The following is a 27825-nucleotide window of genomic DNA, read 5'->3' as shown; positions in this document are numbered from 1 at the left end:
CTACTTTGAGAGTTTGATAGTTTTTCATGAAAAATGAAAAGCATATATTCATACAAAGAATTATATATAAATTCCCATAAGAGCTTTATTTGTAATATCCCACACTGTAAATAACTGAAATGTCTATTGACAAGTGAAAGGAATAGCAAAGTATATTGGAATATTTCTCAGCGATGAAAAAGAATGAACAATTGATACACACAATGAAATAGATGACTCTTAAAATCCTTATGCTGAGTGGTAGAATCAAGACAAGAAAGAATAAATATTGTGTGATTCCAGTTATATAATATTCTAAACATGAAAACTAATTGATAGAGACAGAAAACATCAGTGTTGCCTGGAGATGGGAGAAGGACAGGGAAGCTGGATGGGAATGATGACAAGAACCCTTTGGGGGTTAGTGATATATTCACTATCTTGATTGTGGTGATGTTTCACACTGTGTACACATATGTGAAAACTAATTAAATTGCATACTTTAAATACGTGTGATATGTTGTTTAAAAAGGGGGAACCTAGAGAACAAAGTTCTCACATGGAGTTAGAAGTTGAACTGGTGAAGTCCTATTTCCTTTTTCCTACTAATACATTTCTTTTATTCTTTTTTTTTTTTACCCTCCCCTCATTTCCTTTATTCTTAAAAGTATCTGAAGATGGCATAGATTATTAGGCCAATTGTGTGTTCAATCAATAATACTTTAAAGTTCTGTCCTACTTCCTCCAAAATCAAAGAAGCACAACTGCAGTTGTTACTCATTTGTTGCCCTTGAAAGGCTTGGAGTCCAGATGCTGAAGGGGCTTCCATAGCCAGAGTTACAACATTGCTCATTGTGGACCCCTAACAACCAGAGATGTGGGATGATAACTCAGAAAATACTTTGTTTATAGTAATTCTCACTTCACTTAGTATTTTCTCAAGCTTCACCCTGCCTTAGCATCACCCGGAAGCTTGTTAAATACAGATTGCTGGGCCTCCTTCCCAGTTTACAACTGAGTAGTCTGATCTGGGGCCAGAACGTACGCATCTCTAACCAAGTTTACAGGTAATGCTGTAATCAACAGTAATGCTGATGCTGTTGTGTGAGCAACCACACTTTGAGAACCACAAAGATAAACGCCCAAGTTGAAAGAAAAAGAAGTCATTCATGCAGTTGAATTTAATTTTTCAGCTAGGTTTGGATTTAAATATGTCCAGGTAGCAGAGAGCAAGCTAGTGTCTGAGCAGCCCAGTGGGAGCACTCCTGCCAGATGTACATCTCCCCCTTCCTAGTTCCTGGATCTATTCAGTTGGAAGTAGGCTAGGAGTCACAACTCCATTTACTTTTCAAATTTAAAGTGTTTAATGACAGTCCAAGATGAGGCTTTTTGACACTTGAATTCCTTACAGAATCAATGCAGATCACTGTTTATTTACCAGCTCAGTAAGGTATTTTTTAAAGTGCCTATTCTGTGTCATTCTCTGTAGTAGGCACTGGGGATTCAATGGTGAGCAAGTCAGGCATGGTCTTTACCTGTTGGAGTTTTCTGTCTATTGGGAAAATTGTCATTATAAAATAATAATTTAAATAATAAAGCACAATTGTGACAGGTGTACAGAAGGAGAGCTATAAATATTGTTGATAATCAGCACAAGTATAGTGTTCACATTTTTTAAGAAACTGCATATAATTTGTCACTTGATTGGATCTATATGTGCCTTCAATTCCATGACACTTTCTGATATAATTTGCACAAGACAATTCTAATAGACAATTCTAATGAGTATGATGCTGTTTTGCATTTAAGCTTTCACTGCTTCTGGTCTTACCTCTGAATTTGTCTCTTCTTTCTCTTGTAATTTCTACCTTTCGTTGCTTTTCTATAATTAGAAATCATGGTGTTAGTTTCTTCAATGTTTATCTTTTCTTTGTCTGATTTTGTCTCAACCAAAACAGACCTCTTGCTTATTGTACCTTTGGAAAAGGGTCAGATTTTCTGAACTTTGTTAAATTATCACTTGCTTTGCAAGACAAGTTTCTCATAGGCGACCTTGATGTGGATGTTCAATAAAATACATTTCCTCTGCTTCCCAAGTTTCTTTCCTTTATTCTTTCACAAACATTAAGCTTGTGCAATTCATGAATGATAAATCTAAAAATTTTCTTGAAACCTGATATTTATGCAGACCGCAATGTTTGCATAGGTTCCTGGCTTATGTCTAAATGCCATTTTCAGAGAATAATATGTCTCCTCCTCTTATTATCTCACAATCTTTTAAACTTTCATGAAAAGTTTTCCTGCATTGCAATGTTCACACTGAAAGGAAGTTTTTTAATCCCTTTGTGAGGGTTGCTGTGTATGTAATTATGTGCAGAGAAAATCAAAGTTGCTCTGAGAGGTAGATGGTAAACGATTGACAAAGTTGGTGCTTTCTCTCTTTCATTATGTCAAGGGACATACAGAATATTACAGCCTGAGAGCCGGGAGGGCCAAACTCTCAGAGCTCACAGCAAAGACAAACTGTCAGCTGGGAAGTTCACGGTTAGGCTCCATCACCAGCTAAGTGACTCACCAGCTCACTCAGAATACATGAGATTCAAATTTGTGATGGAGCAAAACTTCAAATAACTCCAAATTGTGAGTGCCAGGGTTGCTTGGGAATTGTTCATTCTTTCTTTTAGCATTCATAAAGTATCTATTCTAAAAAAATCACAAGATCCCCATGGCTAGTAATTTTCCAGCTCTAGATGAATACCAAGCTTTTATACTTCTTGTTCCTTAATTGTGTCAGGCTGTATAAAACCATGAACCTCAAGATTCTATGACATTATTAACTACTTGCTCATTTCTCTGATAGCTATCATACCATCTTAGATTCTCATCTCATTCATCCATTTAAGCATTTTTGAGATCTACTGTGATCTAAGCACTTTGCCTACACTTTGATTAGTAATGCAGCCTTTACTCACTTAAAAAACTTATATTTTAGTTGGATAAGAAAAAAGCACAGAAACCATTACAAAAAAATATGAAGAACGCTATATCACAGGGAAGCAGAAAAGCAAAGGACAAAGAAGAACACATCTAGTTTTTCTGTTATTATATCAGTAACTTTTCTCATGGATTTTCTTCTCATTCTGAACATGGTTGATGAAATAACGTCCTTAACATGTCCAGAGCCAGTGAGTACGACCCAGCACCTGATGCTACAGTCCTGACTACAGCTTGTGCTATAAGCAGACCTGCCTCCTGCCTATTCTGGTTTAAGTTACTATGTTTCTGTCAGGGCATGCATATGAAAATTAATTAGATGTGACAGACTTGAAACAGAATTTAGTCATGGGGAAAAATGTCTGTTTTAGGTTAAAATTTCGTATCAAATAAACAGTTGCTAGGTGACCACACAGTGTGATTCACATTATGCAAATAATATAGCTTTAAAAAATAAGTTAGGATTTGTCTAATAATTCTAAATTGGAGGCTCCTAATACTATACCACAAACTTAAATCAAAACACACTGATCATTAGTTTCTGATTTCAGTAGGGAGTTACTGATACCTGAAGTCCTTGCTGAAGACACAGTGGGGTTTGATGCACTGAAATTTAAGGTAGATTTTTCCGCAGTTTTCGTTGTCTTGCCTTGTCCTAAGAAGAAGAAATGAAAATTTATATTAAATGAAAGCCCAAAGAATTATTAGAAGTGCATGGTTCCAAAGAGGGCAAGAGAGTAATATAGGTAATAGGAACATCTGTCAATTAACTTTCTCCTTTCCAGCCAGAGAGTGTGCACCAGCAGGTAGAGACTGCCATATCTCTGTGGGCTGATAACACTTAATTCTCTGTTCTATACTTGGTAGGGATTCAATAAACATTTGGCAATGAATATAAAAATAATGAAGTTATTTCCATTTTAAATTTAGTTAAATTCTGGGAAGATTTCATAATAAAAGCAAATTTAATATTTTCCTCTGTTCTATTCTTTGTTTTTTAAGACATTTCATAAGTATGGCTTGCCTATTCAGAATGACACTATGCATTATTCTCAAAAGGCATGAATTTTTTTAATCTCTTGAATCATATTGATTTGGAATAAACATGTCCTTAAAAGTCTAATTTAATGTTCTCAGAAAATCTTGCCATTATGGAAGTCACTTTCATATGTGCCTATGAGAGTCAGAGGAGTGATTTGAATTTCTACTTGATTTCTTGCTTCTATTCAATTTCCTACCCAGGATGTCAAATTCATCTCTCACTTGTGACTTTCTTAAGAAGATATGATAGCTTCATTGGCAGAAGAGAAAGGACTATATTTATAATTGTCAGTATTTTTATAGCAACAAGCTGTTGGATCAACAAAAGATAATGCAGATTGAGCCATTTGTATTTTTACAGCTATAATATAATTTTTCTTAGGAGCAGTATGTAACTTTCTTTTTATGTTTATTTAGCTGTCTGCAACTTGGGGTCCCTCTGTTGTCTTTGAGTTGTCAGTTATTATAATACTGTTTTTTATTCTTTTCTGTGAAAGTTAAAAAAAATTAAATGTCTATTGACTATAAAAGGAAATGGCACGGTCAGAAAAGTATTGTTAAAATGAAGTGCTACATGTCAAGATTCTTAAAGCAGATTTACATTTGTTTCTAATTATACTCTACTAGCAAATTAAAAAATACAAAGAGAATCTAAAATTAGGATAAGTCTACAAATGAATCAAAATTGCTTTTAAAATGCTGTCACTTTGTCAAATGATCAAAATATCTATTTTTCTTCTTAGGAAATGTCATCTGCTCTATACAGCCTTCCCGAGTGGTTGAAAACAAAATGGAATATTCTCTGTATTTTTTTTCACATCTCCCTCAGTCATATCTCTTCATTTTGTGTTTTATGGTTTCTTGTATTCTCTCTTTTAACAATCAGTTTCTTATCCATCAAAGTGTATATCTGTGAGAATCCTTGAAGAATATAAAAACAGTATTATATTAGATTAAATATTGCTATTGCAGTAGGTAACCAACCTACTCTGCATCACTATTTTCGTTAATGGTCCACAGGAGCAAAAATAAGACAAATATTCTTATTGATCAGAAATTACACTAACAATTGAATAGAAATATTCAAAGAAGAGCAAAGATGAAATAATATAATTTTTATTAATCTTTCCATTTCAGCACAAATTTGATTAAACTAATAAGCATGTTAAAGATAAAATCTGTTTTGATTATTTTCTATAGCTAATTAATAAATTCTGTGGAATTTAGAAAATAGACAGTGCATGATAGATTAAAAATTGAGCTACATTCCTGACTTTGCAGGTGACCACGAACAAGTCAACTCTTAGCTATCCTCAGGTGAATCATGAAGAAATAATAAGCCTCTAGAATTTTCTGAAGCTTAAAAGCAAACCCCCTCTAGCAGTTTTTAAAATGTTAAAAGACCGTAAAATTGATATGCAAGGCTAAATATGCCTCACTTAGAGGCTAATGTAGCTGATGGCTTTAAGTTGAAGCCAAAGTTCATTTACCATTCCGAAAATCCTAGGGTCCTTCAGAATTATGCTATCTGGAACCAAAAGCCCAGATGACCACACATCTGTTTACAACATGGCTTACTGAATATTTCATGCTCACTGTTGAGACCTACTGTTCAGAAAAAGATCCCTTTCAAAATATGACTGCTCACCTGGTCACCCAAGAGCTCTGATGGAAATGTACAATGAGATTAATGTTTTCATACCTGCTAAAATAATACTCATTCTGTGGCCCATAGATAAAGGAGTAATTCCAACTTTCAAGTCTTATTATTTAATAAATACATTTTTAAGGCTATGTCCATAGATAGTGATTCCTCTGATGGATCTGGGCAAAGTCAACTGAAAACTTTCTGGAAAGGATTCACCATTCTAAATGCCATGAAGAACATTCATGGTTCACGGATGAGTCAAAATATCAACATGAACAGACGTTTGGAAGGAGTTGGTTCCAACTCTCATGGATGACTTTGAGGGGTTCAAGACTTCAGTGAAGGGAGTAACTGCAGATGTGGTGGAAATAGCAAGAGAACTAGAATTAGAAGTGGTGCCTGAAGATATGACCACATTGTTCTAATCTCAAAATCAAACTCTAAGGGATGAGGAGTATAAGAATCCTTCTTATGGATGAACAAAGAAAATGATTTATTGAGATAGAATCTACTCCGGTGAAGATGCTGTGAAGAGTGTAGAAATGACAACAAAGAATTTAGAGTATTTCATAAACTTAATTGATAAAGCAGCAGCAGGGTTAAAGAGGACTGATTCCAATTTTGAAAGAAGGTCAATGGGTAAAATGCTGTCAAACAGCATTGCATGCTACAAAGAAAACTTTCATGAAAGGAAGAGTCAATCAACACAGCAAACTTTATTTCTGTCTTCTTTTAAGAAATTGCCACAGCCACCCCAAACTTCAGGAGCCACCACCCTGATCAGTCAGCAGCAATCAACATCAAGCTAAGGCCTACAAAATAATTGTGACTCATAGAGGGCTCAGGTGATGGTTAGCATTTTTTTTAGCAATAAAGTACTTTTTAATTAAGGTATATACATTGTTTTTTTAGACATACTGTGTTGAACACTTAATAGACTACAGTGTAGTGTAAACATAACTTTTACAGGCACTGGGAAAACAAAAAATTCATGTAACTTGCTTTTTTTGTGATAATTGCTTTATTGTGATGGTCCAGAACCGAATCCTCAAGATCTCCAAGGTATGCTTATATAAATAATCTATTTTTAGACAGGCTAATTATATCAGTCCAAATAAAAAGAGAATTCCTTCATATTTGGACTTGTCCATTGGCAAATAAATGTAAGAAGCTGGCCAAAATATAATTTAATTCCTTTGGGATTGCTATTTAAGGAAAACAAAACAAAAATGTTCAATTTAACAAATTCTCTTATATACTACCCTCCAAGCACTTAAAAAAAATTATCCTGTAGGGATGAATTCATGTCTCTCTCCCCAACTTCTTCCCTGTTGATCAGAGTCAAAGCAACTAAGTAGCATATTTTTTATAGAAATTTGACAGTGTTTCTAAAATGTTACATAAGAAAATGTTCACTAGTTTATTAAGAAAAACTTTAAATTGGCACAATGTAGTCCACATAAAAAGTCAGGACTAGAGGGAAAACCAAAGGTCAAAAAATTGGTTCCAAATATTTTCCATCTCTGATGGAATAGCTTGTATCACACAAATCCTCTATGTAGAATCTATTGTAAAATCTCAGTTTTTTTTTAGCTTATTTAGGCATTACAGATCAATTGAGGCAGCAAGGATTGGAGATCCAAAAGAGAAGGGAAACACACTGAGAGAAGCTATGCTTGTTCAGCTTCTTTTCCACTGAAGACTTTGATATTATTTGCCTTTTCATAGCGTGGGTCACAGAGTTTAAGCAGAAAGTGTCTGGTCAGAATTTTTGCCATGCTCTTGGGATGAGGAGTTAAAACCATAATGACTACTAAGGTAGGCCAGACCCAAAGGACCATGATCTCAAGAAAATGGATTTGTAGAGAGGTGAGGCCAACATTCTTGTCTGTGAGGCGTTTGTCAACATGAAATTGCCAGAGTGTAAGAGACTGAGAAACTAAGAAGAAAGAAAGCAAAAAGGCTAAGAAAAACTCTTTAGCAGTCTCACAGCACTGGAGGAACACAAATTGGAAATCAGAGTCTGCTGAGGATGAGAGGCAATGGTAACACCACAAATTTTTAGGAATATGGGCAAACTGAAAATATTTCAGCTCTCACCAAGTTTGAAATCTGTTCTCAGAATGTATCTATCTCTGATTAAATCAAAAGAATCTGCCCCAGCTCTAACTACTGGCTAGAATGAATCAATGGACAATGCCATCCAGAGTTTCTTACCTTGCAGTCATACAAAGCTCAACATTCAATTAAACACAACAACACCAGGCCTGAAAGAGAACAGAACCAAACAATAAAAAAAAAAAAAGAGAGAGAAATAGGTGCTAGAAAGAGACCCACAGATAATCTAGTTATTGAAATAATAAAACAGACTTAAAATAACTGTAACTCATATGTCCAGTAAAATAGATGGCAAGATGTAGAATTTCAGAAAGTATGGAAATATATACAAAACAACTGACTAGAAGTCCTAGAACTGAAGGATACAACAGCTGAAATTCAGCACCCAGTGATTAAATTATCAGCAGATTAGATACAAGAAAAGAGAAGTGTAGGTCAGTATAAAATAACCAGACTGAAACACAAAGAGAAAAGAAGGATGGAAAATACAGAAAGGGATTAGGAGACATAAGGAATATCAGACAAGATGTACCATGTATAGAAGAGAAACAGAAGAGAGGGAGAATGGGACTGAAGCAGTAGTTGAATAGACACTGACAAAACATTTTCTAAAGCTGAAGAAAGATACCAAGACATGGTTTTACAAAGCACTACTACTCCCTAAAATGACAAATACCAGAAATATCACATCTAGGCACGTTGTAGTAAAATTGATGAAAAAATTAAAAGAATAAAAACCCCAAAAGTAGCCGGAGTAAAGAAAAAAACACATTATTTGAGTTTTCAGATTAGCAGTAAAAAAACTCATTTTTTCATTTTCTTACATTCTTACAGTAATGTATTTTTCTCATTTAATTCATCCTATGATCCCTTAACCTAGGAAAGTGTGAAAAATGCAACATCAAATACATAGGTCACAGATATAGAAAACAAATTTATGGTTACCAAGGGGGAATGGGGCTGGGAAGGGATAAATTGGGAGCTCAAGATATGCAGATACTTTATGTAAAATGTATATAAAATAGATAAACAACAAGTTTCTTCTGTATAGCACAGGGAACTATAGTCAAGATCTTGTAGTAACCTGTAATGAAAAAGAATACAAAAACAAATATATGTATGTATGTGTATGACTAAAACATTATGCTGTGCATCAGAAATTGATACAACATTGTAAGCTGACTACACTTCAATAAAAAATAAGAACTATATGTAAGAAAAAAATCAAATGCATAGGGCTCCGCAATTTGAATGACAGAGAATCACGTTTCTTATAAAATCAGCTGAGGGCATTTAATTCATTTCCCCTTTTCTAGTACAAATTATTTTCCCATTTACAATTTTCCTTGGAAACTAGGAGGTGATTCTTGTTTCTTGACTGACCGGAAATTTTAATATTTGGGACCAACCCTCCAACTTGATTTTTCATTTTCTCATGGGGTCTTCAGACTTTCTTGCAAATATATCCCCCACTGACCCACTCAATGTATAAACCATGATGTTTTCAAATTTAGTTCTCAGTGACTATAAAACTTGAATCCACGTTTTCAGGTCATAGTTCCATTATAAAACATTTATAAGAATGTATGAAATAATTATTTTACATCTGGGAAGACAGCACTATAATTATCTTTTTAAGTGGGAACATGATTAAAGAATAATATAGTGGCCCATCTTCTTGGTCTCTATTTAAACCCTATTTGAAAGAAAATAATAAAGAAAAATGTTCATGTCCTTTGGATTTATATTTTGCTCACTTTTTTTCCCATTGGGACAGATTATTATCTAAATAAGAAGGAATAAGATAACTACAGTGGTCAATTTTAGGAACAGTGGAAGCATAAACAAAAAGGCAACAGAGGAAATAATTTGGGAAATTATGCAGGAAAAATTATAAAAGAGCAGAAGAAGTAGAGAGGATAGTTATCCAAATAATATACAAAGAAAAGCTTCAGATTCAGGTGTTCAACTTAACAAATATTTTTAGCCTCTATTATGGGCCTCCCTGTATCTTAGGCTCTAAACAAAATGGAAAAGACCTCTGCTTTCAAGGAATTTATATTCTAGTTTTTATATATTAGTTAAGATTAAGTTGTCTGCATTTATAAAAACATTTTAAAAGATAAAAAAAATCACATTTTCCCCTCTAACATAAAAAAAATTTAAAAAACTCAATATAACCTAGTGCTGGTATGGTGATTCCAGAATCACTATGTTCTTTCTCTATCTATATTTTTTCTCTACTATCACATAGTAAATAGCTTCCATCCTCAAAGCAATTCACCGTTCAAAACAGCTGCTGGGGCACTAGCTTCCCCATCCATTACCAGACAGCAAGAAAGGGGAAGAGGAAAACAGCAAAAGGTAGCTATCACTCCTTAAGGTATCTTTCCAGGAGTCTCTTCCCAAAACTTCCACTTTAACTCATTGGTCAGGACTTAGTCATATTGAAGCCTGTAGCTGAAAGGAAGATTGGGAAATAAGACATTCTTATCAGACATATCACTGCTCCAAATAACATTGGCTTGTTTGTTCCCAAAGCAGAAGGGAAGAATGGATAGCATGCAGGGATCCAGTTGGCTCTGCCACGGATAGAAACATGTGAATGTGGTTATTTTAACAAAATATTACTCAGTATCATATGCCAGCAAAATTATAATTAGCCCAGTGTGATCTCTTTATTATTTTATAGTTATTTGCTTCTTATGGTCTTCAAACCACGGATATATTTGTAATGATGAGAAAAAAATAAAGACTCAGGTTGGCTGAGAACATCTGTCTTCTCCTAGCTGGCCCTTTCTGTCATTTTCATTTAAACCAGTTTTATCTTGTTCCATTTCCTAAGAAGAGTATACTTACTTGTATAGAACAGGGAAAATTATTTAAACCCCGAATTTCACTCATTTGCAGAACTACTTGCAGATGTTGCCTTTGAACATTCAAGAGACTAATGAGAGCTGGACAGCAATCTCATGGGATTATTCACAAATTAAATAATAAATTTATGTCCTTAATAGCCTAAGATCCAGAGAGTTGGCATGAGACACTGCCAACTCAATCTTTTCAGTTATTCATATTAAGGACATACGCAAATAAGCTCCAAAAGCACCTTAAAGATTCAATTCTATTATAATTCTTTCCTGTGTCTAATTGCTGGTCGCAGAAGAACTGAGTTTCTATCACATCCTAGTTTTATAAAGCTAAACTCTGTTAGAGTATTAATAAGGAGTATATTGATTGCTTTCCAGCTCCTACTTCCCTCCCTCACACTATTAGAAAATAAATGAATCGTTAACTCCCTCTCTAAATTAGTCATTCAGTTCCCTGAGTACACGAGCTTTAGAATTTGCAACATACTTTCCCATGTTATAAATCACTTTATTTTCACAACCATCCTATAAAGTAAACAGTTTGCAGTTATTATTCCTCTTTTATAGGTATTTGAGGCTCTTAGGGGTAAAGTAAATTGCTCCAGTCACTTGGCCTATAAATAACAAAATTTGGACTATGATTTAAAAAAAATTTTTACTGTAATTATTGTCATCATTGCTCCTTTTATCTACCCATAAAGTCTTTTTCAGTAAACTATTTTCCTCTGTTGCAGTTAGCAATATGATGGGAAAAGAAAATTCTTTGGTGCTGCTTCTGATTTCCCCTTTTTAAATCACATTCATGCACTCTCACATTGCTCCCTTTTCTTCCCCTCCAGATCAATTTGTTTTGTAGCTTCTCTTAATTAATGCTCCATCTTCACCAACATCGGTATAAAGGACAGGAATGAAATATCAAAACCTGCTTTATAATCGTAGATTCACTCTTGCTGTGAGGTTCAATGAAAGGAATAAAATTTCAATTAAGCAATTACCTAAGAGTGCCACTGAAAGCCTCAGGAGATCAACGGTTCCTTTCCATGGCTTTTGCAGCCCTCATTGACCATATGTTGAATTTCCATTTTTCATGGCTTCCTCTTAGGTGGAAATCTCCACATATTGACATGTGTGTAATGGAAGGGCACCACGTGAGGCCCAGTTTTGTATTTATCCAAGCCCACTGGCTTCAAGGTCTGTGACAAGAGTAGAATAGGTACCAGCAAGACGCCCCACATTTTCGATGTCCTGTCAAAGCCTGGCTCTTCCTGGTCCTGTGATGATATGGAAATAGCTCCTTTCTTATTGTACAGGCCAAGCTCACATGCAGATTAGCCCTTTGAACACCAAGTCCATTTCTTTGCTTTCATTGTTAATACTTGTAAACCAGACCCTGCCTAGACAGCAGACACTACTCTTTCCAACTGAGTTGACTGAGTTAGGAGAGCCTAAGAGAGAAGAGACATCAAAGCTCGTCAGAGTCAGGTCCCTTCCATGATATCAATTAAGCCAAGTTTGATTATCTTCCTGTCTTTTAACTCACAGACCAGTTTCCAGAAAGTTGTGAGCACAAACTATCACTCTATGGACACTCAAAGCACTTGGAATCAGTCACCACATGTCCATCCACTGAAATTAATTTGGAGCAACAATATGATCTACGGATATTTCTTAACTCGGGTTTTTTCTTTTTAGTGCCTTTGCCACACAATTATAAAGGATAAATTTTTAAAAATTTAACACTTCTAAAGGTAAACATAATGCTATAATACTAATGCAATATACTAATAATAATACATTATATTTGCATTGTGATTTAAATGTGTTTACATATTGTAACTATGCTTTATGTATGAATTTTCTATGTATCCTATGATATTTGAGTAAAGATACAGAAAGTTTTGTCAAAAAGCTGTAGTTTTTCCATATACTTTTTCTTTCTTTGCATTGCTGAATTTTATGTTTGAAAAACAGAAACATGGAAGCAGCACTGATCTTTTGTATTATTCTTTTATAAGAGGAGACCCAGGATTCTGAAGCAGGTGTACTCAGGAGAAATTTATGTTTAAACATTAATATAAGTGGAAATATATTGCAGAACTTAAAAAAAGTTATAAAGAGGATTGCCAAAAGGCCTTGATTTTAAAGAAACTTGAAAAATAAAAAGAAATATTAATTGAATCTTCTCCAATCCCTGCCTGAGTACCTGATCCTGGAGAAGTAAACACAGACCACATTCTTCTTTGCAAATGGAATTTTGATGGCTCCCTGTTACACCAAGCCCACAATCATCACTGCTGGACTCCAAGCCCTAACAGTCTGACCCACACCTTGCTTAACTTCTCCATCTCTGCTCTCTCACCTGAAGCTCCAATCACAACATTCTACTGAAATTTCTTGAATAGTTTTAAGCATCTGTACCATTTTTCATAAATTCTCTCCATCTGTCTACTGTGATCTTCCCCTTTTGTGGGTTTAATTGCGTTCTCCAGAAAAAAAGATATTTTTAAGCAGTAACCCCCAGTATCTCAGAATGTGACCGTATTTTGAAATAAGGTCAATGCACATATACTTAATTAAGATGAGGTCATACTGGAGTAGAGTGGACCACTAATCCAATATGACTGGTGTGCTTACTTACAAGAAGACTGCCATATGAAGACACAAACACACAGGGAGAACGCCATGTGAAGGCTGAGGTGATGTATCTGCAAGGGCCGTGGGCCATCACCAGAAGCTAGGAGAGCGGCATGGACCCAATGTGTGGTTTTTTGTTACAGGAGCCCTAGGAAATTCATACGCTATCTCAAACTGTTAACATCTATCTATTCTCTGGATGGAGCACAGTTTAAGTGTAATCACTATTTTCCTTGACTCCTCCCTAAAGGAATATAATTATCAACATGTTATTTTATTTTCCTAAAAACAGTTGTAATAATATCTCAACCCACAAGAAAACAGTATTTAATATGAAGAGCCTGATGGTTTCAGGAAATTAAAAAGTGAAAATATAAATTTATAATCTTATTTTTACCCTTGGGAATATAATAGGTTAGTGAATTAAAGACACAGAATTCTGTGTTCAATCCATTTTGAACTTCTTTCTCTTCATTCTAAATCTTTGTACATACTAGACCCTCTAATGGAATTTTTTTTATTCTTCTGCCCAGATGACATCTACTCTGAAAAACCATTTTTAAATACTAAGGACAGGCTAGGAGCCTGGTCTATACGATCAAATAACAGGCTTAGTAAAGCTAAGTTTATCCTACCAATAAGTTCCATTGGGACCCTTGGGCTATAGTGGGAATGTATGAACTGAGAAGTGGCCATTGAATGGGCTAACATATTTAAGAATAATGCTTTAAGAATTTAAGTGTGGTTGCTTTGGCCAAGAAGCAGAATTTTATTAAAATTCAACTTTGCCTTTATTTTATTTAAAAATCTAGCAACAGACAAAATGGCATTGGCACATATATTTAAATCTGGACCTGGACCACCATGAAGGTACAATCGGTGATGTTCCTTATATATACAAGTGCATAAATATTTCATTCTAATGACTAACAGTCTGTACCTATTATTTATTCCTATTATTTATTCTGTAACACTGAAGTTTTTCCTAATGCCTTATTGGCTAAAGGATGGCAAGATAATGCTAATGGTGCTAAAGACAATAATGTCAGGAGCTTGTAAAGAACATCACAAAGCACTCTTGAGCCTATTCAATTTACCCTGCATAATTCAGACTTTCTCTATTTTGCCAAAAAGTGCTTTTCATGCATTTTAATCTCAGCATATCATTAGACTAGAGTACAACGCACCAGGATTAGCATGCTCATAAGGAAATCTTACATGTAACTTTCTGTAGTGAAAGCTTATCTGTCTTAGCCAACTTAAACAAGTTCCCTGAAGTCTGCGTCATGTGTTAGTAGGAAGTAAACAAAGCACTTACTTGCAATAAAGGCTAAAGAAATGCTGATGTTACCATGTATCACCTTGGCTGACATTTTGGAGATGTAAAAAAGATTTTTAAAAGATTTCCGAACCACTTGTTTTGGCCAATATATAGGACAGTCTCATCTTTAGCGTTCTCTAAAGTCAAGTAATTATAATTCACATTTTCCACCCTGTAATTAGTAGAGCAACTATCCAACTAGATTAGGGTTTCATGGGTTCCTTTTCCTACCTAATGAATTCAAAGACATCAAAATTCAGTGGGAAAAAAAACAGCAAAGAAGCCAAGGAAAAATTTCCAGTAATTCATCAGAGTCATTTACAATGCAATTATACACAGATACAGTCATTAAAAAATGAAACTGAAAAATGTTCAACTCCTGGTAAATTTGTAGAGAAATATGTCAAATACTCCATGAGTGTAAGCCTTACAATACAAGTTCTTAAATCATCTTTGTTTAGACAAACTTATTCTGTAGCAGCTCATGTTTTCTCCAAGGGAAGACATTAAAAACTATTTAAGGAACAACTTGGGATAACAATGTTTAACAGTGTTAACGCTACTCAGCTTGTAAGTTCTAACTGATATAAAAACAGAACAAGCAAAATTGATCCATAATTTTTCTAACATCAAATCATGATGAAGGCAGTTATTGACACACATTTTCATACTGTCTGAATTTTTCTATTTATAAAAGTAAGAAAAAGTTAAAATTCAAATGTTATGGAAATTAATAAAATAAATAAAAGTCCTCCATAATCCCACCCCTTTAGTTACTGGCTATACAGTCCTTCAGCTTTTTTTCTGTACATATGGTAATACTGTTACTGACCTATGCTTACAGAAAAATGTCACACAATGCATACTACTCTGAAATTTGACTTTTTTTTCATTTAGCAATATATTTGGGACCTTTTTTCATGATGGTAATTTAGTTGTATCTCTATTTTTAATGGCTTCATGTTACTCCATTAAAATGCGCCCATCAGAGATTTTTCCCTATTGCTGGAAATTTCAACTCTAAGCTCTCAAAACAAAGCAGAAGTGAATATTCTTATAGATATGTATTATTATACTTTGGCACTTATTTCTGTAGGATAAATATCTAGAAATGAAAAATGCTATGTCAAGGATATGATCATATTAGAGTTCATAAATATTTCTAAAATATTCTTGACTTAGTATCGCACTGAATATAACCAAAGCATTAGCAACCTCCCTTCTCTGTTCCTTAGGAGTTTTTACTTTAATTGTGTAAATTGATGTGGAACTGGATAATATTAAGCTTTCCTATGGAAAGGCATGATATTTCTCACCATTTATTCAGGTTGTCTTTTACGTTTCTTTGGCAAGTTTCATGTATATAAATATAGCACATAAATTTGCATAATCCTATATAATTCATATTCAGACTATTGTCATTAATTGCTAAGCTCTCATGTTTTGATTTATATTTTATGCTGAAGCTTTATTTGTATAATATTTTGCTTATCACATGAATTATTTTTGAATATTAATATATTAGTATTTATGTAGGCAATGTAGAAATCTTCCACAATTTGTGTTCTAAGCGCAAAATATAATGTTTGACTCATATTAGGTGTTTAATAAATTCTTATTGAATAGATTAATGAAAATTACTTACCTTTATTTATGAAAAGAACAAAGAGACACTAAGTGTCTTAAGGGGTGAAGCCAAGTTTCTCACTGGTCTATCACAGTTGCTGTTCTATCACACTGCATTTATTTATGTGAAATACATCTCAAGGAAATTATGCCATAGATTTTAGTTTTTGGTAGTGGACAGAGAGACATCTAGCCCATTGAAGGGCTAGGACTTTGGCTGCTACCTATCTCTTTTCTTTCCAATGCCCTTCTCTCTCCAAATGTATTCAGGTATTCTGCCTAAATATTCTGCCACTACTAAACAAGCTGAAAATGTAAGTTGTGCAAAGATTTGTTTAAAAAGCTAAACATTTCAGTGAAATATTTTCCTGAAATAAGTAACTAACTACAATTTTTGTGAACCACCAATAAACATCTGATAATATTATTCATGCTGCAATTTGAAAGTGAAGCAGGAGGAAAATCAGACTCACTCTGCCACTGCATAAATCACGCACACGGGAATGCGAGACGCACTCAGAGAACGGAAAATGGGGAATTCGTGACTCTTCCTGACTAGCAGTTCAGTCTAGAGTGAACAGCCGTCGTGATTTCCCAATAACAGCCTCTCACGAACTCAAGATAAATTTCAATTCAAAAATAATGCTTTTATTGTGTTCAGAATGGTTTGTTTTGTGTAAGACACAGTATTAAACTGATAAAATTTGTCAGTGAGAACAACATTTTATGCAGATAGGTCTTGGTTAGTAGGATCTTTCTATTGGAATTGGACATGGAACTATAATGTAGAACTCATAACTGATTCTAAGGGGTGGAAGAAAGTATTGAGCTAAGTCCTCTGGCAGGAAAATAACACCTGCTAACTGAAGAAAACAAATACACAGGTGCTCCTAGACGTATCTCAACCCCTTAACCTTTTCTTTCCTGTCATGTATGTTAGAGTATGGAAGAAGGTGAAAGGGTAAACTAAGAATCAGTTAGTTTAGACATAATCCGTGATAATCAGAGGACTCCCTAGGATTGAGATAGAAGCTGCTGCAAGATATGCAATCTGGGAAGACAATGTTCTGCTACAGCAGTTCTCAGCTGAGAGTTGCTCCTCCCCTCATCACTTCCCACCTCAGTACATTTGGCAATCTCTGGAGAAATGTTTGGCTGTCACACTGGTGTGTGTGTGTGTGTATGTGTGTGTGAATGGGACAGTTGCCCTAGCATCTACTGGGTTCCTAAACATCCTACAATGCATAGGACAGCCCCCTACGACAGATAATTATCCAGCCCCGAAGTATTATGAAACCCTGTGCTGGATGAATGGACAAATTACCAGGTGCATCTTTGTAATCTGACTTATTATTTAGGATGAGACAGATATGTGGAGCAAATGAAAGCACGCATTTTGCTTGTATTGTTTGATTTCTGAGGGGGAGGTAATTAGGTTTCTTCATTGATTTCCACTTGGAGGAGGTACTGGGGATTGAACCTGGGACCTCTTGGGTACTGAGCATGTGCTCTACCACTTGAGCTATGCCCTCCCCCATGACTTATTATTCAGGATAAGAACTTTAAGAAGATAAAAATGATTTGAGATAAATATTAAATTGCACTTAAAATTATGCCTTTAAATTGCTTTAAATAACATTTGCAACAAATTGGTAGGTTCATGTTGATTAATGTTGAGTAACTAAATATGTTTTTATGAATGCAGGGTAATTCAGCTTTATTAATGTGCAGAGTTTTGAGTAGAATTTAGCATCTGGGTCTCACATACATTAGGTGTGTCTTCATTCAGACCTTGTGGGCAATGTCCTACTGGACAATTCATGGCAAATTTCCAGAATGGCAGTTTTTGCAATCCAGAATAGATACATAAATTCCTTTGGAAACTTACACTAAACAGACTGGGTCCTGACATCTCAATTCCCCAGAAACATTCTGTAGAACACGATCTCAACTGATCCTTTATTAGATGTTATGGCTCCAGCTTTGGCATTGTAGGTGAAAGAAAAATGGCTCCCCTGAACTGGCTACTTGGATCAGAAATGAGGGCATGTGCCAGAGACATAGTATGATCAAAACATCAAGGTGAAAGTTTACATGACAAACTCAGTGGTGGTAGCTTTCTGTTTCTGTCTTGACGAAAAGTCTGTCTGTGATTTTTATTTTATTCCAGAAAACACTGAATTGCGATTTAGATTTCATAATTTAATGAGATGATTTCCTTATACTTCTGATGAACTATTTTATTTCTTTCTCTTAATTTTTTTCCTTTTTCATCTTTTTATTCTCATGCTATTGTGTGGGCTGAGCAGAAAGGACAGGTGGGCAACTATTTCTGAAAAGCTTGGCAAGAACTCTGCCCAACAGATGCCCTTCATGGAAGCAATGGGGGCAAGGAGCTCAATCAAATTCTCTTTTTGTAAGAAGGAAAAACTCTCAGTAAAGGAAAAGTTCTGTTTCTTAGGCTTAGGGTATTATCTTTTGCCATGATAAGCTATTTCTAAAGTCATTCATGAATCCCAGGAATACTGAGAGTTGTCAATCTGCAACCAGTCAAACAAATCCCATGCTACCTTACGTTGCTGTGTGTTCTTTCAATGAGGCATAATCATTAAGGGTGTATAACTCCTTCTTGTAACTCTAAAAGACTTCCTTTTCTATGAGTTAAATCTGTGGGACTGAATTTTGAGAACTGGAACCAACACAAGTCCTTTACTTTATGTTAAATAATACTGGGACTAAACATATTTTTCTGTAAGGATCTTAAAAATTCTGTGATTCAGCATACTTATCTAGTCATATTTAAACAATATTAAGAAGCCAAAAATTCTTAGCTACTGCTTCAGGAAAAATTCACCCTTGATAGATAATAGTGTGAAACAACTAAGATAGTTTACTAATCTGACTCAGAGCTGGCTCATCAAGACCTACTTAAAAAATCTTTCACCCTCACTTTGCTGTGCTCAACAATCATCAGCTTTGCCTGATTACAGCTGTTTTCTTACCCTTTAAGATGCAAATTACAGTGATACAATGGAGGCCCTAAAACCATGTATTTCTCTTTTTTATTATTTGTTTTGAAAATAACTTTTTAAAAATTGAAGTATAGTTGATTTACAATGTTGTGTTAGTTTCAGGTGCATAGCAAAGTGATTCAGTTATACATATATACATATATATATTCTTTTTCAGATTCTTTTCTATTACAGGTTATTACAAGATAGTGAACAGGACACAGCTCCCTGTGCTACAGAGTAGGTCCTTTTTGTTATCTATTGTATATTAAAAAATAAGGCCTTTGGACCTAGATATTATCATACTAAGTGAAGTAAGTTAGACAGAGAAAGACAAATATCATATGATATCACTTACATGTAGAATCTAAAAAAAAGAATAAAGAATGAACTTATTTACAAAACAGAAATAGACTCAAAGATATAGGAAACAAGCTTATGGTTACCAAAGGGGAAAGGTGGGGAGAAAGGGATAAATTAGAAGTTTGGGATTAGCAAATAGCCACTACTACATTTATTTCTCTTGATGTTCGCCTCTCAGGCACCTCGAAGACTCTGTCAAGATAAAGCTCTCCCTTAACAGAATAGGTATAATGAATTTAACTTTAGTTGACCACCATGCTTTTCTGGTGGTCTTTGGAAGGTGAGTAATAATAGCAAAGTTAAGATATTACAACAAGGGTCAAGAAGACAGAGGCTTCCAAATGATAAATAGATCGCGTAAGTTGCTGGGTCTCCTCAAAAAATGATTTCTAAGGAGAGAAGAAAAGTAAATAGGCAATTATCCCCTATGATCCCTCAAAGGTGGTTTAGGTGTCTATAAAAACTGTTCTAAAGCTCCAAGAAAGAAGAAAAACTCCTAAATGCTCTCTTGGAGACTGCATTTTATGGATACAAAACCAGTATCTAACTGTACATTGAACACGAAGAAGTCTTAGTATGTAATTAAAAAAGCAAATGTACTTTGACTCTCATCATTCTTTTAAACCTGCTTAGAGTGAGCACTGTCCTTTCTATGCTTCTGGAAGAAAAAGTAGAACTAGATGCCATTACTTTCTGACCATTCCTTTAAATTGCAGATCTTTTAAACATCCAGTCTGGTGTAATTATCAACATTTTGAAGTCAATTTAAGTTAAATCTTATTCTTTCCCTTCCAGCTGGGGCTTTCTTTGGGCTGACTATTTAAAGGAGAAGGCAGGTGTTTAGTTCTTTTTCTTTCTTTCTCATTAACTTGTTCCACTTAAAATCTCTTAATCCAACACCATCAGAGTCAAAGTAGGGAGGGTGGAATCGGGAGAAGACTTAAGTGTGAGAGAAAAGGTAAGGCTAGTAGGAAAGCTCATATTTGACTTTTTCTACCTATCTGAGATATCTCCATGATTTCTAGAAATTACAGATATTTAAAGTTTTTTTTTCTTATTGGGCACTTTGGGGGCATTTCTTAAGAATTCTCTGTTGAGTACCTTTTTCTACAACTCATGTAACATGGATACGGCCTTTGCTTTGTCAGGTCTATCTCCACTCATAGAGGATCTTCTTCTGGGATGAATATCCTGTATCCTTTCCAGCTGATACTTCTCACCCTAAAAAGGCAAGTCTTCTTGGATGGGGCATACTTAAAATAACCCCAGGATGACATTTCTACTTGGGACATATATGGTCACCATGATTAACCCACATTTGACTCACTTTTGGAGAGAAAGAAGTAACTTCCCAGTTTCAGCCTTCATTCAAGGATCACTTGAGGTTTTTCAGGGACGAGTTACAAATTTGGGGGAAACACAAATACAGCTTTTTAAGTAGCTCCTTAAAAATTCCTTTCACCACAAGAACCAGACACTGCCCAAGTCTTCCCTGCTCTGGGACTGAGATTCCCAACACATCGCTGATGCTCTCAAAATATAATTTTTTTAACAGAACTTTCTCTCTGATATCAACTCTCAATCATTCATATTCCTCAAGGAGATGTCGGGCTTTAAGAGTTGTGTTGCCAGCTTAGGGATGTTTTTACTACAAATCTTACATGAGGTATAACACCTACTTTGGAATGTAGGAATGTCCAGTACATTATATTTTATCTTAGTGCTTTGTCAAAAATGTCAATGTTAACATTCTGTTCGGTAGTGAAAAAATTTCAAAGTAGTTCTTCTTATATGTAGTAATAGAAATGTTAAAGAAATTAATCCCAGATAGAATGTAGCAGCATATTAATTGAGCTATATACCCCAGCCAATTGTATTTGATCTTAGGATTGCAACGATAACTAATATCTGGAAATCTATTAATTTTCTTCATTACCTCCCACCAAAGATTTCAAATAAAAAGGTTTTTGATAGAAGTCAACTTTCTTCCTGGTAGAAACTTTTAATTAACAAAAATGAGTATTTTTTAACATGGCAAAAATGTATTTCTAAGAAATATAGAATCATGCTTAACTATAAAATACTAGGAGTACTTCCATCAATATTATCATGAAATTTAATGTCATCCTGGTAGAATGTTACATTTAATTACAAAAGAGAAGAGTGGCATAAAAACTAGAAGAGAAAATATAATTAAAATTATTTGCAGTAAGTATGATTGTCTAGCTAGATACTGTAAGAAATACCTGGTAAACTATAAGACACAGAGAATTTAGTATGAGAGGCGATTTCAAGAAACAGTAGCTTTTCTTCATATGAAAAGGGAATAATGCATGATGGTGTCTTAGTCAAGTCGGGCTGCTATAAAAAGTACCATAGACTAGGTGGCTTTTAAGCAACAAAAATTGATCTTAAAGTTCTGGAGGCTGGAGGCTGGAAGTTTGAGATCACAGTGCCAGCGTGGTCAGCTTCTGGTGAGGGCTCTCTTTCACAAGGTTGCAGAGGCCTGACTTCTCGTTGTATCCTCACATGGGGAAAAGGGCAAGAGGGCTTTCTGGTGTCCCTTTTATAAGGATACTATCCCATTCATGAAAGTTTCACTTTCATCACCTACTTTCCTTCCAAAGGCCACCTCTTAATACCATCACACTGAGACCACTTCCTAATACCATCACACTGAGGGTTAGGATTTCAATGTATTTCACTATGCAAATTGAAATTGAATATATATATATAATGTAACTGAATAGGATGTTCTTTTCCCTAAATATCTTTATTTAATGATATATTTGACAGTCTTACATTTTGAACAGTGGTCCCTGAAGACATCAAAGACATTGACTATTTTCACAGTCAAAGCCAATGCTGAAAAGAAAACAAGACTTTTCTCTACTAGATTTTTCTTTGCTATTAAAAACCTCAACATTTTTTCAGAGTTAAACAATAAAGCTCTTTAATTGTTATTTTAGAGTTTTTTACTTTTTCTACATATCTCCTCTTGAGCACCATTCCCTATCACTTTCCAATTATACGTATATATACAATTTTAAAAAGTTGTACAATATTCATCTACTTTTGGGGGAAGGGGGTCTTTTTGGTACTTCACCTCTGTTGTGCAGTGAAATGACATTTTGGGGAATAAGAATTATGTTCTTTCATCTGCTGCAGTGAAAAGTATACATATTTAAATAAATCCTTAAGGAAAAACAATTAAATAATTTAAACAGTAATTAAATAATTTAAAGTAGTATTACTTTATGACTTTAGTGAATTATAACGACAGAACAGACACATTTGTATTAATTTCTTATGAGATGTTAATTGTGTTCCTATTAAAATATCATTTTGGTAATCTTTAAATGCAGTACTCAGAAAAATATGTTTTTAATTTTGATTTGGGATCGCAGTACCAAAACCAGCTGAATTTTAAGGTAACTATAAATGAGATAACAAAGTAGTTTTTATTCATTCATCTGGAAAATAAAATTACATATTTTAATATAATGGTTCAAACTGATTTGGTATTCTGTTAAAATTGTTCCTGTACAATTAGAAGTCATATTTTTGTATTTATTTCAAAGCTAGAGTACTTTTAATTCAGATCAGGCTTAGAAAACACATCACACTTTGTATACCTACATAAATTTGGTTTTTTAACTTAATGTTTTTAGTGTAAATTTCCATGACATGTAACATGAGTAGAAAGTGCCTTGATTCTCAAGTTTTAGAAGAATGAAACTTTTAATGAAGAAGTAAAATGGATTCAGGATCAAGTAATAAATGAATTCACATGGGCAGGAGCATCTCTGATCCTATACTGATCTTAGAACCTAGAGGTTAAATTTGGGTATCTAACTGCTGAGACTAATGAAAGCCTTGGACCTGGAAACCCTGGAGTATACAATGAAAGGCATTTCCTGTGTGATGTTTTGGAAGGAAAGACAGTCTACTTGCCAGAAAAATCCAGGGTATTAAAAAATAACACTGAAAATGCAGAGATTTACAAGAATAGCTGTTAAAATAAAACTGATACTCCACTTTCCCTCATTTTAACTTATTTTTCTAATAATTTAAAAAATTTTTTTTCCTCTTTTGCTTTTACATTCACCTTCTCTAGGCTGTAAGATCTTTATATTAGTCTTTCCAAAAGTCCCCTCTTTCAGTCATCTTCATGCATGTCAACTTAGAAATTGGACATGCAGACTAAAGATCGGTAAATTACTTTTAATTTTTTTTAAAGGGGAAGCTTGCATTGGTCTAGGTACCATTAGAGCATTCACACGCTCTAATCAAGCATTAATAATTAATTTTTGAGTCCATGTTTTATGCCAGGCATTATGCTAAATCCTGTAGGCACTATCGTAAATATGAAAGACATGATCTAATTAAGGGAATGATGCTTTGATGAAGTGTCTGTCAGCTGAGAGTTGATGATAAGTAGGAGTTGGCGGCTGAGAATGTGAAGGTGAGCATGTCAGGCAAAAACAAAGGCTCAAAGAGTGAAAGAGCCGGTGCCCACAACCAGAAGCTGTGGCTTAGTGCGCAGAGGGAGACCACATGGTAGTGAGGCTGGAGGATGCAGGGTCAGACCATAAAGAACCTAGAAGGCCAGATTAAGGGTTTTACATTGTATCTTAAATTCAACAGGATGCCATTTTCTAGTTAAGGGTTTGAGTAGAATTGTAAAAACCAGATTTTAGAAAAAACAGTTTGGCTTCAATGTGAAAAATAGAGCCAAGTGAGAAGGCACAGAAACAAGGAGTCCAGTTAGAGGTTTGTTGCAATAGTCTAGGTGAGAGTCCAAACTGACATATCTTAACGTGGGCAGGATTTTGCAATCCCTGTGCTTAACACAACAAAATATATTGAAATAATGGATTAATGAATTAATAAAGGAAAACTCTTGCTGGTCTGAAATTCTGTTGAGCCATCTTCATGAATTCACTTTGAAATACTGAAGTCTCAGAACCTTACATCTTTAATATACATTAGGAGCTTAACTCATCAGCATATCAACCTGTAGAATTCTATGGATTACCATAGACGTGTATTACCATAAATCTTAAACAGTAAGAGTTCACAAAAGTGATCTTTGTGAAAAGGTCTTCACTACGTAACAACTTTCTTTTTTTTATCACTTTTTATTTTATATACACCAGTTCAGATCTAAATTACTTCTTGAATTAAAAGAAAAAAGAGGTTAAATATAATCATCTCTGAAATCCTAGAGAAGTTATAAAATAATTTATTTCTCATTAATCATTTGATCAGATATGCTGAATCTCATAAAAACTTAAAGCTGCATTTTGTCAATACACAAGTTACATGTTTGCAAACATTTGACTATCTTATTCATTATTTATTATAAATGAAAAGGATATAGAAATTAATTTTTTGGTAATAGAACAATTTTATTGTTCTATCTTTAAAATACAAATTAAAATAATTTCTTTAGTGGTTTAAAATAGTGATAATAGTGTTGGAGAATAATAGTGTTTACTGATCTAGTAATTAGAAGAGCACATATTTTGGTCTCATTGTAACACACATAGATGACATGGGAAAAGGAAGAAGCACAGAATGCAGTCCTCAGTAAGCAGAGTCACAGGAAGCATCATATCAGAAGCCCTGACTTGTGAGATACAGGCAGGACTCTATAGAAAAATGACAGATGGTAAACCCCTGGCAGGTAGGCTCAGCTACAAATATTACTTATGACTTTCAGGCAGATTGCTTGAGAATTGAGACACAACACTTTTTCCCTAAAATTTTATAGAAACAGTGAAGAATGAAACCTCTGTAAACTATGAGTTTTTCCCACTGACCATCTATATCCCATTGGTTAAAAACAAGAGTCCCATCCATCAATCATGCTCCTTTAGTATTTATCCAAAGGAGTTGAAAACTTATGTCCACATAAAAACCTGCACAGGAATGTTTATCGAAGCTTTATTGGTAATTGCCAAAACTTGAAAGCATCTAAGGTATCCTTCAGCAGGTGAATGGATAAATAAACCATGGTACATCCAGACAATGGAATATATTCAGAGCTAAACAGAAAGGTATCATCAAGACATGAAAAGACATGAAGTAGACTTAAATGCGTATTAGTAAGTGAAATAAACCAATATGAAGAGTTATATACTACATGATTCCAGCTGTACAACATTTTGGAAAGGCAAAACTACGGCGACAGTAAATTGACCGGTGGTTGCCAGGAGTTGGGGTGAGGAGAGATGGAGAGGTGGAGCACAGAAGATTCGTAGGGCAGTGAAAATACTCTGTATATTACTGTAACAGTAGATACCTGTCATTACACATTTGTCTGAACCCATAGAATGTACAACACAAGGAGCGGACCCTAACGTAAACTATGGATTTTGAGTGATAATGGTACATCAGTATAAGTTCATTAACTGTTAACAAATGTACCACTCTGGTGGGAGATGTTCGTAATGGGGGAGGCTATGCATGTGTGGGGCAGAGGGTATATGGGAAGTCTATTAAAAGAAAAACAATAGAATCCTACAATATTATTTGCTTGTGGTCCCTCTTACCTTTGGTGCTCCCCTACAATCCAGAAGCTAAATATTCTCAAGCAAGCACTAGATGCTATTTCCTTTGTAGTCAGACTACTTACACTTGCATGCAGTTTTGAATTATTTGTTCCTCTGAGGTGTCACTAGCTGTCCCTTCTATTACTTTTATATATGAGAACAAATGTAGTATGGTTAATTATAATGTTTTAAGCAATCATAAACAGTGGTTGAAACCAGTTCCTCTTCTGTTTGTTATTCTAACACAAAGCATTGCATTTTCTGGCCAAAGGATAGTTAAGTCATTAATAAAGCAAAAGTAGGTAGTATAATGAATACATTTGCGTAGTCTGGTAAGCAACAGAAACCAGCATTCATTCTGAAAACAGCCACTGACTTTTAAAATTCTAATTCTGGAGGAAAATTAAATATTTGACATCAGTCATTTTGCTTCTTATGGTTTAAAGTACAGATTATTAAGATCAATATTTTTGGAAATAGATATATAATTTTTAATTACCAAGTTTCATTCCATCTTGTCTTCTCTGAGCCCCGTTACATAGAAGTGTACATATTTGCTTATATCTAGACAACAAGTATTATGAGCATGGAGTACAACAGTAAGTAAATCTCATTCCCTTGACTGTTAGAGCATAGCGGCCATGCAATCCTAGGAACTGGACAACTTTATACAAATTAATGAAATGTATGTTAACTACGAAAGGGTAAACTTATCAATATTAGTTTAATCAATTAATTAATAATAGCTTAATTAATATGAACCAAATAGACCAAAATATGGCCCTTGAATATTAATTCTGACTCATTGCAGTCAAGTCTCTGATAGAATTAGGATAAGAATGTCAGGTCTGCTGCTAACAGGTATGAGACCTTGGGAAGGTTATCAAGTCTCTGGGCTGTGAGTGATTTCATCTGTAAAGCAGAGATGACATTGATGATTTTACTGCGAGAATTCATATTCTGGGTGCATTTCATTAATGAACTGCAGAATTACTTACATACTAAGTGAGAGTTGACATCAGATAAACTACTGCATTGAGAAATGACATAATAGGCTGCCATCAGACTTACCATCGAAGAGGTATAAAGGTGAAGGGAAACAAAAGTCTTAAACGTGAAGATTATGAAGGCAGGATTACAGCCAACATTTCCTGGTTTCCCCAAATAGGCCAATCAGAGCTCCTAGTAGAGTGAGTTAACTCGATAACTCAAGATTCTACCATAACCCAGCTGATAGGCCCCAGTCTGTCTCTTTCAACTTGTCAGCATATTTCTGGTTGTTCCAAGCTCAGAGTAGAGCCTCAATGTACACGGATTGAATAACTAACCAAACACACCACATTGCCTACAGCTTCCTGGCATCCAAATCTTTGTTGAGGGTGGCAAATACATAATTTTTTAAAATGTGAAATGTGAAAAAATACACTGAGGTTTTCTTTCTTTCTTTTTTTTTTTTGGCCAGATTAAGTGAAATAAATGTCATATGAAGTCTGCTTCTGAGAACTGAAAGAGGAAAGAGCATATATCAGAATGACAGGGTGGGTAATGCCGTGGGGGCAGGGGTAGAGAAGCAGGCACAAAAAGTGAAAGCTATTAGTGACCAAAGTAACATGAGGATCACTTCCGAGTGTTCTTTTGTTGGCCTTGAAAGTGAGTTTACCTA

The 27825-nt window shown here is 34.7% G+C and overlaps 1 long non-coding RNA gene across 1 annotated transcript in view; it reads right to left on the bottom strand.

Moving 5' to 3' along the window:
- LOC116280964 (uncharacterized) overlaps window positions 1–27825 on the bottom strand; it is a 124937-nt gene that overhangs the window by 9805 nt on the left and 87307 nt on the right. Inside the window, exons 3-4 of the long non-coding RNA XR_012071630.1 lie at window positions 3542–3628; window positions 1811–1861 (exon numbers count right to left, since the gene is read on the bottom strand). This is a non-coding gene — a long non-coding RNA (uncharacterized lncRNA). The remainder of the gene's footprint in view (window positions 1–1810; window positions 1862–3541; window positions 3629–27825) is intronic.

This window comes from Vicugna pacos, chromosome 1, assembly GCF_048564905.1.
Source record: "Vicugna pacos chromosome 1, VicPac4, whole genome shotgun sequence".
Classification (NCBI taxonomy): domain Eukaryota; kingdom Metazoa; phylum Chordata; class Mammalia; order Artiodactyla; family Camelidae; genus Vicugna; species Vicugna pacos.
Note: the sequence above shows the minus strand (reverse complement) of the source record. Positions and strands in the feature narration are given on the sequence as shown.